This window comes from Fukomys damarensis, unplaced genomic scaffold, assembly GCF_012274545.1.
Source record: "Fukomys damarensis isolate Sample0158 unplaced genomic scaffold, DMR_v1.0_HiC HiC_scaffold_5, whole genome shotgun sequence".
In the NCBI taxonomy this organism is placed as follows: domain Eukaryota; kingdom Metazoa; phylum Chordata; class Mammalia; order Rodentia; family Bathyergidae; genus Fukomys; species Fukomys damarensis.
In genome coordinates this window covers 74,151,494-74,163,706 of record NW_022900917.1, presented here as the reverse complement: position 1 = coordinate 74,163,706, position 12,213 = coordinate 74,151,494, and the positions used below count along the sequence as shown (strand labels likewise).

The window sequence follows — 12,213 nt, the reverse complement described above, 5'->3', positions numbered from 1 at the left end:
AAACATAGAAGCCTAAAGATTGCCCTCAGGACAACTGTGCACCCTCCCAACAGGCAGGTACACACTTGTCTGATGTGTAAGTTGGGTTTTAGCTTTCTAAACAGAATTTAATTAAACTCAATATCCTACTGCTGAGAAATTAGAACCAGTCTCCATTTTAAAAGAGAAGCCAAAGCTATTGGAGGCAGAAGGACTTCTCTGGTGTTACTCAGCTCTTTAATGCCAGGACCAGGAATAGAATTAAGCAGCCATCTGGGAACGCCTCCAGAGCAGGTGTAGTCTTCTGAAACACTTGTGGCATTCAGCTATTGTTTCCTCTCATCTAACATACATACCTCTTCCTCTGGAAAAATCTGGGTAATTTTCCTTAAAGAAACCATGCCTCCCTTCGAGTTCATGTGAGTTCTGTTTGTCTCATCCCATACTGCATGACTGGTTAGGGTTTCTAGCGTTAAACAATGCCTGCAGCTCACCAACTTTCTACAATTAATAGTTTCAGGACAGGCTTATTACCCAAGTCAGTTTCATCAGAGTTAATTCTGAAACATCTGCGGAGGTCTCACTACTCACACATGGTGATTATGAAATTCTAGAGACAGTAGGATCTCAAAAACATGTGGTGCTTAGAATGGAAGGTGGAAGAGAGAAATGCAGCAGATGAGACAGTTTTGGTGACATCGCGTCACCTCCTAGCACCCTATCACTCTTACCTAGAGACCCAGAAAAAGGTACCAGGCTGGGATGTACCTCCTTAGAAAGTTGAAAGCATGATTTTGTCTACGTACTTTTTGCTCTCCCTGTCACCTGGCACCACTTTTCTGTTTGTGCCATTTTTTTTTTTGTTTGTTTGTTTCCTTTAATCCAATTTGATTTGTGTTTCTTTTATTTTTGACCCAAGAAGGCCTGAACAATACATTACACATCCTCCCAAAGAGACAATTCTCGAGTATTTGGTGAAGAAATGTGGACTTTATGGAGACTTGGTGCTCAGGAGTGCATTTGTTTTTGTGTTTCTAGTACCGAGTCCTCTGCCTAGCCCTGCAAAAGCCCTATTTAAGAATTTGGTTTCCAAAAGATTTTTTTTTCCAGTCCTATCTTGATTCAAATCATTGGTGAGAATTCCATTTTCTGAATTCAGTTAAGAGAATTTACTTGTTTATTTTTCTTGGGCTCTTATGTTGGTAGATTAACATTTTATAAAACCTCTTGACATTTTGGTGCAGGCTCAGGCTGAGCATATCCTGAGCCCAGGCTGTGGGATGGTAACAGATGGACTCCTGTAGGTGCCCAGGGAGCTCACTGCTTCTCGTGCTCCTAATCCCCTTCTACCTGAAGTCTTCTTTCACTTCCCCAGGAGGCTTCTGGAGAAGACAGGGATTATTTTTGGCTCAGACTCATCTTGTCAAGCTCACTGCCATCTTCTGTTCACAGGCTGGCAGTCCTGGGGCAGCCACAGGAGCCTCGTGCCCAATGGGCAGCTATTCTGGGACATTTGTACTTGACTTTCACGGTGGCTTCCTGGCTGACTCACAGCCCAATTGAGCCCCTGCTGTGCAGGTCCAGAGTGGCTCAGCTGCCTGTTTTGATGCCCCTAATCAAAGAGTGACACCCGAAAATCTTGTAGTCAGCCATGCTGACTGGACTGGGAAGCAATTGTGGGCTGCTAAATTTAACCACAGCCACTTCGGAAAATTGAAGCTGGGAGGGTTTAAGAATCAAATCTGGGAATATTCTTTATTTTTCTTTCTTTTTTTTTAAACTTTTGATGTTTTAACTGGCTAGTGGGGTTAAATTCTGGTTGGACTCTTTCCTACAAGTGTTGTGATCTTGGGAAAGTTATCTTATTACTGTGATCCCTAATCATTCTTTCCCTACTACTGGTCAAATGTCAATAACAACCCACAGAGTAGGGTTCTTCACAGATTAGAAATGGACTATTAAGAGGCCTGATCAGTGCCTGCCATCTTTTTAATTATTTTTTGTTATTGGTACATTTTATGTATACTATACAGTGACATCATTGGGATCTTGTACCTTTACATTCCCCTGGCCTCCCTTCACTCCCTCCACCTTTCCCTATTTACACAGATTTTGTTTCCATTTTTTCCTGTTTTTCTTTTCCCTTCCTACCTTTCCTCTACACTTTTAGAACTTTTTTCCTGTTACATAATAGTAATTATACATTTTGCTCCTTATTTACACTTTTAGTTTATCACACCAGAGAAACTATTCATTATTTACACATATGTGTCCTATTAATTTCACCTAAGAGTATAAATGTCTCTAGCTTCTCATTCTTTATGGCTGAGTAGTACTCCATTTTATAAAAGAAGTCTTCTTTATCTAGTCTCCAGTTAGTGGGCAATTAGACTGTTGCCAAGCTTTAGGTATTACAAACTGTGTGGCTATAAACATGGGTGAGAATATATCACTGTGGTGTGATTATTTTAATTCTTTTGGGAAGATATGCAGCAGGGGAATAGCTGGGTCAAATGAGACCTATAATCCTAGTTGCTTGAGGAATCTCCATATTGATTTTTACAGTGGTTGCACCAGTCTGCACTCTCACCAACAATGGAGAAGGGTTTCTTTCTCCCCACAACCCTGCCAGCATTTGTTATTGGTTGATTTCTTGATATCAGCCATTCTTTCTGGGATGAGGTGGAATCTCAGTGTTGTTTTCATCTGCATCTCTCGAATGACCAGTGATGGTGAACATTTTTTCATGTGTTTATTTGCTGTTCCTACTTTTTTGTCTCATCCCCCCTCCTCCCTGCTACTGCAGGATGGAAGGCCCATGACAGTGGGGTGGGCAGGGTGAGAAAGGCCAGTGTCTCTCACTCTGAAGAAACCCACACAGTGCCTCCACAAATTCTCATTCTCAGAGCCCTGGGACCTGGACTTTTAGAACCTCAGATTTCTTGTCTTTTAGTAATTCATAATCTTATCTTAGTTGATAAAGAAGATTAAATAGGTGGCACCTGTAAAGCACTTAGCAGAGTGTACAACACATAGCTCAGAGTAATTGTCAGTGGAGGTGATGGTGATGATGATGGCTATGAGTTGTCAGCTGAAATGCTTATTCACTCTTTGGATTCTTCTCTAGCTTTTCAGGCTGAGAATCCTGTGACCTTCATTATTCTATTGCCTAATATTTTCTTTGTTTCTATTTTGTCTCTTCAGAAGACAACCTTATTGTCTCTTTAAAAGCCCATAAGCTTGGTCACAGCGAGCAACGCAACAAAGCAAATCAAGCAAAAGGAAAACTAAACAAATCTTATCCCTGGTTTAGATGTTGTTCCTCAGGGGTATCAATTTCTGTCTCTGGACAGGCTTGGGTTCCTCCAACCCCTTCCAAATATGACACCTTCTAATTCTATAAATAGCCTCCGATGTCCTTTAGGGTTCCATCTTGCACATAAGAAGCACTCAATATTCAGGTATTGAATTCTTCATATCAAGAAGTGAAATCTCAGGTATCATGGAGGTTCTTTAATTTTTACTTTTATGGAGGAGGAGGAAAAATATGCCTCTGAGTTACAAGGTACATTACAGACTGAAGATCTCATTTGAGAGAACTAGAAAGTAAAGAATTTATATGTAGAAATGATGTGAGCTTCAATAAGTAGGAAATAACTTTCCCAAGGGGTCCTAAGCTTTCTGTCTCTTACTTTTTTTTTAGTGGGTTCCAACTGTGAGCCAAACCTCACATTAGAGTCTAAAATTCAAAGTTCCCCACTCTGTACCTTTTATCATGTTAGCCATTGTCACTCCTGTGTCATTCTGGATGAACATACATTTAAAGATCTAGAGAAGTGTAAACTCTGCCTTTTAAATTTGGAGATAGTTGTAGATTCAATTGCAGTTGTGAGAAATAGTGCAGAGAAAGTATGAATACATAAAGTTCTGTAAAAGAAGCATTCTCTGACACATAAACATGACATACAGAGGTAGTTCTTGTTCACTTCAAGCATGGCTAGGTCCAGGGTACCAAAAATGGCACCCAGCCACAATTTTAGTTTCCACAGTTATTATTCTGTTTCACCCTGTAGATATTATTTTTTAGGCATCTCTTTCCATACAATGGCGAAAGAGCTGCTGGCAGGCTAGGATACACATCCTTGAGTTTAACAATCCCAGGGGAGCTGCACAAACTGAAACCCTAGGATTCAGCATAGCTCTCATCATTGTGCATGAACCCTTGGGGAGCAGGAAGGAATTCTCTGACTTGCCAAGCCTGGGAAGAGATATAAAGTCAGTTTCATTTTAACAATAGATTCGGGAGGACAGGGAAGTGGGTTCCTGGGAGAAAACCCTTGACTTCTTCAACTCTTTATTCTTTCTTCACACATGAGGAGACCCCAGCCTCCACGTCCATACCTACTTCTTGGGAGCTCAGCACCAAGGACAGAAAGCAAAACAGTCTGAAGTGAAGAATGGAGTCAGTGGGAAGAAGGTCAAAGAGAGAATAAATACAACAGGGAAATAACCTTCAGTGACCAAATAATTTCAGATCCCCCTACCTCTTTCACCTGCCCAACTCTGTTCTTCCCAAGGACCTGAGCTTGGGAGGGTCATGGAAGATGACTGAGTACTCTGTCAAAGTTACAAATGGACCTCTTTGTTGATCATACATCTAAGGTTCTCAGAACTCAGATTTCTAAAGAAATGAACCCCCAAAGGAGTTAATTTAAATGCATAGTAGTCACTTAGCATTAATAAATGAGAACATTCTTTATTCTCCTAAACACATGACAAATGTGATCTTAGATTCTGTGAAAGTTCATAGAAGGAACTCTGTCTTGCAAGGCTGAGTCATTGGAAAACTTTCAGTGCAGCCACTGGAGCAGTCACTTTGTTGGGCTTGTCCCTCACAGAAATAAGAGCACTGAAAATTAAATGGATTTGAAGCTCAAGCTGCTTCAATTTTCCTTCATGTCAGATAAGCTATATAATTATTGATAATGGTGAGTGTCCAAATATTTGTTTAAAGAGCAATTTGAAATTTCTTATTTCTATTCATAAGTTATTAAGTAGCTGCAGAGTTTTGGGGTACTTTTTCCCCTTAGCATAATGATTAATTGAAGTTTTAATTCAGATTAAGAAGATACTTTTCCAATTTTGTCTGGAGTACTGTCTTTTTTCCCTAGAAATAAAAATTATCTAGTTAAGAATATATAAAGGGGATTAAAGAAGGAAGGTGACGTTACTGTTTGTATTACATGCCTTCCCATCACTGAGACACAATACCCAGTACCTCCAACTTAGAGAGGATGTTTATTTTGACTCATAGTTTAGTACAATATTGTTGAAATGCTCCTCCTACTACTAAAACTGATATGCAGGTGTAATTCAATCCCAGTCTAAATACCAATTGCATTCCTCATAGATCTAGAGAAAACAACCCTAAAATTTATATGGAAGCAGAAAAGACTTAGATTAGCAAATGCAATCATAGAATAGCAAAAGCAGGAGGCAAAACAATTCCAGATTTTAAACTATATTACAAAGCTACAGTGATTAAAACACCTTGGTACTGGCAGTAACAGACAGATGGATCAATAAAGAGAACAGAGGATGCAGAAACAACCCTAGTCATATTCAGCTATCTGATCTGTGACAAAGGGACCAAAAACATATGTTGGAGGAAAGATAGCTTCTTTAGCAAATGATGCTGAAGCAAGTGGCTATTCAAATGGAGAAGACTGAATCTAGACCCATATCTCTAGACCATGTATTAAACTCAAAGAATAATGGACCAAAGATTTAAATGTTAAAATGAAAACATTTCCTGGAAGATATAATAGATAAAACCCTTGAAGACAAAGGTATAGGCAGGGACTTTGTGAACAGAACCTGAATTGCACAAGAAATAAAACCAAGAATCAAAAAATAATATCAGGTCAAATTAAAAAGTTTCTGCTTCACAAAGGAAACCACCAAGAGAGTGAACCACCTACATGATGAGAAAAATTTTGCCAGCTACACCTTGCACAAAGTATTAATATCTGAAATATATAAAGAAATCAAAAAGTAGACTCCTAAAGTAAAAGACTCAACCAAAAAATTAGCAAGTGAAATGAATAGACACTTCTCAGAGAGAGGTATAAATGGTCAATGAATACATAAAATGTTCAACATCTCTGGCCATTAGAGAAATGCTCATTAAAACAATACTAGACTTGAACTTTTGATCCTATAGACTCAGCCTGAGTGCTGGTTTTACTGGCTTAGCTCATGTCTTTATTTTTTGACAGGAGATTAAATGATGTCTTGGTTTTTCAGTATTCTGAGGTTTTTATCTAAAGTTCTTGAAAAGTATAGGAAAGTGCATAGATGCACATATTATCACTTGCACCTATGCGTACCACTCAATATAGGCTCTTAAGATGTCCTTTTGAGGAAATGGCCATAGCAACCCGAGAGATGAGTCTAGTTCTCATTTCTCAGTCTAAAGAACTATGATGGAAAGAAAAGACTCCTCTGCTCAAAGGAAAAGATACAGTGTAGCAATGCATTTTTCTCATAATCTCTTTGTGGCAAAGACTAGCAGCAGGCACACCAAACCCTTTTCATTTTCTTCCTATTTCTAACTATACTACAATACATTTTTGAGTCTTCTTAGCAGTGAAGGAGGTGGTTAGAAGACTAAACTATGATCTGTGGTATGGAAGAAAGGGATATATTCCATTTTCACGTCAGACAAATCAGACCCATTTAATTGTTTCTATTCTTTCAGCTGTGTGCAGAGGATTATGATGCCTGAGATAATGGTACAGCCCAGGACCCTAAATTACTGTACAATCCAGAAACTCTCTCTGAATTCCCTACCCTGACTTTGTTGGAATATGGCATGAGTAAGAATTTGTTTTCTTCTGTTAAGAAATTGATTTTCTGTGTTGTAATTGAGCCGATTTCTAGATAACTTTGAACATTTCTCAGCTACAAGCAATGCCAACCAATGTTTCAAAGTGGCAACAGCTGATCCAGCTTTTCCCAGATGCCTGTAGTTTGGGCACCATAGTTATTTGCTTACTAGAGATGTTCTGTACTTTATCCCGTACTTGTACTGACCAATATATTAGTACCCAGGAGATCTTTTGAAGGATAGTCTTTTAGTGTCATAAAATCAACAGATATGATTCAACAAGCTCTTGTAGAAAATCGGCTCACTGGATGCTCGGTTCCCAGTCTCCCAGGAGCATCCGCCTGTGAGTTCTCTGTTAAGCTGCAATCAGGGGGAATGGATGCTGGACTAAGGCCAGAGCAAGCTGGAATGAGCAAATTACAGTCTTGTGGGAGTTTGAAAGCAAGCACTCATCACTACTGATGCAAATATTCTTGTAACACACTTTTTGTTTGTGTTTAAAATATTTTTAGTTAAAATTAATACATTTGTTTCTTGCCTTGGTGACAGGTAGCGAGGATGGTAATGATCACTTCCTGTATAAACAGAAGAAGAAAAATGAACATGCATAGTCTGGAGTGGGTGGTGAGGAGGTGAAAGATGATTTGGACAAGAGGCTCTGCATCATGAGTTATCCAAGAGGACAAAATTTGTATATTTGGAAAGTCACAGCTTTAAGGGCTGGGTGTGTGATGGAAGGAAGGAGAGTGCTCATGCAAGCATCCTTGGCTCCATTCAGAGTTTCAGATTTTATTTGGGGTCTCTTCCCCTTTTATTACATGGGGAATGGGGAGATACAGTGCCCACCTTTAATGCTTAAGTACAGATAAGCTATCTCTTTCTTAGTTGAAACAGACGGCAATCTTCAAAAGATGTCCACAAATCCTGAGAAGAGAAAAGGGAACCCAGGGAGCACATAAAACTTCAAATGGCCAATTCACAGGTTGCAAGATTCTGCTATTTTGAAGGATTAGTGTTTAGGAAATTGGTTTGCATTCCCTGCCTCCAAGATAGAGCTTCATCTCTCCGATAGGGTTCCCCCTCCCCCCTTATCTTCTTTTATCTTTTTTTTTTTTTTGTATCAAGGATTGAACCCATGGCATTCACACTAACATACATTTCCAGGCCTTTCTAAATTTTTATTTTGAAACAGGATCTTGCTAAGTTACTTAAGCTGTGCTCAAACTTGTCATCTTCCTGCCTCACCACCACAGAAGGACAGAGTGCTGGGATTGCAGGCCTATGCCACCACGGTGAACTATAAATTCCTTCTTAGGGAATCTTTGCTGAAGAGGTATCTTACAGAAAAGGCAGAGGCCTTGCCTTTCTCAGCCAGAACCGGAAAAAGTTAAATTTTCTTTACTTCTAAATCAGGGTTATCTCTGTCAATTTTCTTCTGAGTCCAATAGATATCTGCACTTCTCCAGTCACAAGATTTACTTTTCACTTCAAGTTACACTCCACCCAATGTATGTAGAAAATAAAGTAACTTTTCTTTTTGGTCTAACAACAACTTTATATTACTTTGAGGATATAGGTGCAAAAGGATATAAAATTAAGGTAAATCCTCATCTACCATGCTAGACTTTAAATTTTTCTCCCGAAAATTAGCAACTGTCAGCATTTTCTTAGATTTTTTTCATTGAACTACTGCTCTTCTAAAAGTCTGCTACATGTTAGGCATGGTCTGCTCTGACCTTCAGGGTATCCTGCTGGGTTCTGAACCATCTCTACCATACCCATCCTGGCCCAAAGCGTTATTATATCTCTTGATGACTCTTACTTTAACCTTTAACTAGCCTCCTTGCTTCTTCCCTTTACTCATTTACCATTTTCTTAAAAAAACAATTAGACTAAGACTGCTAAAATGTACCCTAAGATTATGTTATGTCTATGCCTAAAGCTTTTTGATGACATTTTGATGTCATGACATCTTTACTACACTTGGATCTTAGCCAAAAGCCGAGAAGCAATTGTCATGACATCTTTACAGCAGACTACAAGGTTCTATATAAAGGACACTTCTGCAGTCCCTTTGTCATAATTTCCTCCTGCTTTTTCTCTCACCTGTGGAATTCTGGCCACATTCTCTTTCTTACTACACCTTGGAACACAAGCTATACCACAGGGCTTTGCCTGAGATCCTCTTCTCTCAGAATTCCATAATGATCTACTCTTGTGCAACTTAAAACCACAATCTATCTCCAGATATTTTACTCTTCCTTCATCTATTTTTCTTTAGTGAGGAACACAGCCCAGCTGACACCTCACTTTTGATCTTGAGATACCTTAAGTAGAAGGCAAAGCTAAGCTCATTTTGAATTCTGACTCACACACATGGTGAAACTATAAATTTATGACATTTTCAGATTTTGTTTGTAGTCATTTGTTATGTTGTGATGGAAAACAAATATAACTCATTTAACCAGTGTTTCCCAAATGTAGCAGAACCTTTTAACAATCAACAAACACTCCTTACATTCCAAGAAAATATGTTTGGAATTCAGTTGGAGCAAATAAGAAAGTTCAGTTTCTAGGAGACCCATAATGCAGGAATGTTAAGATGTCTTAACACATACATTTACTTTCATGGAGCTGTGCAAACTCATGACCTATGTATTCATTTAATTCACTCTTTTAATACTTCTCCATTTTAAGAAATTATTGGTTCATAAGAAGTTGCATCATGAGTACAAGATGATTCTTCACCCAGTGGTATCATCTTCATAATATAGTACAATGGCAAAACCAGAAAACTTACATCGGTACCCTCACAGAATTTACTTAGATTTCACCAGTTTACGTGTACTTGTGTGTGTCTGGTATGGGGTTAATATTCATAATATGTAACGAACTTGTACAACCCAATAGCACAAACAACACAAAATAGCACCCAGTTGGAAAAGGATTTGGATTAACTCTTTTCCAAACAAAAGAGTCAAAAGGCCAACAGGTATATCAAATAGTGCCCAACACCATTGGTCGTCAGTGATTCCTGGTTACTGATCATCATGAAGCTTACTTTGCTGTTACAGAAAAAGCAGTCTTGAGTTTCTCAAACATCTTCAATAAAGATTTTGCACAAATTCATAATTTTGTATTGTTGTGACAGGTTTCATGATCAAATCTTGGAACCCTCAGCGTAGCTGATGCTCCCTGACTGATGATCAACAGCAACACATCGTAAGTAGAGAAAAATAGACTTTCATTACTAGCATTCCTTGGAAACTCTGGATGCACCTCAGGAAGGCGAAATTAGGAGCGGCCCTTTTGTAGGATATGGGCATGTTTTGGATGATTTCTAGTGAGGAAATAGGGAAAAAATTCTGTGTTGAATTTTTCAATTTTGTGAGGGAATATCTTAATAACATTTTATCTGACATATATATGCTCTTCAACTTCTGATGAAGCTACTTCCAAGTAAGCCCATCACAAATTGAAAATATCCTAAATAACAAGTACATTTACAGGTCTCTCTTCCTGAGAGTCAGAGCTTAGTAACCTAGTACATCATAGTGTATAGATTGCTTTTCCTCATGCTTAGGTGGCTGGCTTTCTGATAAAGTGGCTTTCTGATAAAGCTTCATATTATGAGAGACTGTTGTATTAAATATTGCCTATTTGAGCAAATATAAAGATGTTTAAAAGTAAAGTTTCTAATGAATATCACCTTCACATTATGGAAAAAAATTCTCCCAACTATCCCAGCTCGGGAACCATCCATATTAGTCAGCTTTGGTTTCCAAAATGAAATGTCATACATTTTAAATTGTTTGAACAATACAAATTTATTTCACACAGTTCTAGAGGCTGAAAATCTGAGAGCAAGGTGGCAGCATGGCTGGGTTCTGCTTTGCTTGCAGGTGACTGCATTCTTGAGAGAAACAGGCTTTGGCGACTTTTCTTAGAGGTGCACTAATGCCATTAGGAGAACCCTATCCTCCTGACTGCCCACTGCCTCTATACTTAATTTCCTTCTAAAGATTCTGTCTCTAAATGCCTTTGCCTCTTGCATTGAGGGGGTCAACGTGTGCATTTTTAGAGGACCCAATTTAGTCGTAGCATATAGGTAGGAAGATTAAAATGCATTGGAGCAGTCATGGAAAGATGCAGCAATCACATAAGTACTGGGCTGTCATTCAGGAGAGGAGATGAGTTATGTTTGTGGTCGCCATTGACAAAGCCTTGCTCTACATTCCCTCGGGAATTAGCTTTGTCTATGTCTTATCCTGAAATTGTTTATGGTTTTCTGGGTGGGATGAAAAAAAAAGCCTCTATTTCTTATCTTAGAAATATCTCTTTTGCTGGCTACATTCTTAAATTGCCTTCTTTTTGTGTTTTTGATGAGTGCAGGGAGTAATTTATTATTTCATTGATTGCAAGTTGATAATGCTTTGTTTTTTCTAAGTTGACTTTTACCCTACCCCAGATTTTATGAAAAAAATAGAAAACATGGATAAGCTTCAGAGTTTCATCTTGCAGAAACAAACTACATTCTCATGTTTGTTTCCCTTCTGCCTTTTTAGTCTAAAGACTGTCACACTTTTTTTTTCATAGTTTGGGTGTTCAAGTATATACAATATGTTTCAGAAGCTTTGACAAATAGTTTCAAAAGTTTATAATCTAAGAGCATACGGAGTTCTGATCATAGAAAGCCAATGAGCCACTAAAGTTGCTTGCACTTTAGTTTGTTCATCTGAAAATACAAAAAAAAAAACAAAACAAAAACAAACCACCATTGCTGTATTATCCAAAGAGTTATTATATGATTATGTTAGTGCATAAATATGCTTGGAACACAGTTGCATGCTATACTTTTAAAAGGGAATATAATTCCTGTTATAGAGATTGGAATAGAAAGACAGGAAGAGTCTAATTTGTGAGTTGATCAAGGCAGAATAATAAATGGCATTAAGTCTGTCTTTCCAAGTAATTGCTCCAAATTCTCCATTTCTTCACCCTGGGAGGCAGGCAGGCAGGCTATTTGTCAGCTTAATAAAGCTGTCCTCCCTTTCAGCCTTAAAGAATAAATTTTTCCAGCCTTGTGTGAATGGATGGCCCTCTCTGTGCTAGAGGGTTCATGTCCAGCCTGTTGAGGGTGAACATGCATCTTTTCCAGCAGCTCTGCTAATGGGTTTCTAAGTGCAGGCTGAGTGTGCCAAAGAAAAGACACAGAATGAAACAAGGAGGGGCCTATCTCAAATGGACAGATAGTTTGTAACTGGAAAAAGTATTGTAAAAGTCTCACAGGACAGCTTCAGAAACCTTAGTAATTTGTTCAGTGGACACAAAAAAGAGTGAGCTGG

The 12,213-nt window shown here is 38.5% G+C and overlaps 1 long non-coding RNA gene across 1 annotated transcript in view; it reads left to right on the top strand.

Moving 5' to 3' along the window:
- The window catches only part of LOC104875394, a 195,307-nt gene extending 185,219 nt beyond the window's left edge, over positions 1 to 10,088 (top strand). The window contains exon 3 of the long non-coding RNA XR_784048.3: positions 10,020 to 10,088. This is a non-coding gene — a long non-coding RNA (uncharacterized LOC104875394). The remainder of the gene's footprint in view (positions 1 to 10,019) is intronic.
- The last annotated feature ends 2,125 nt before the right edge of the window (positions 10,089 to 12,213 follow it).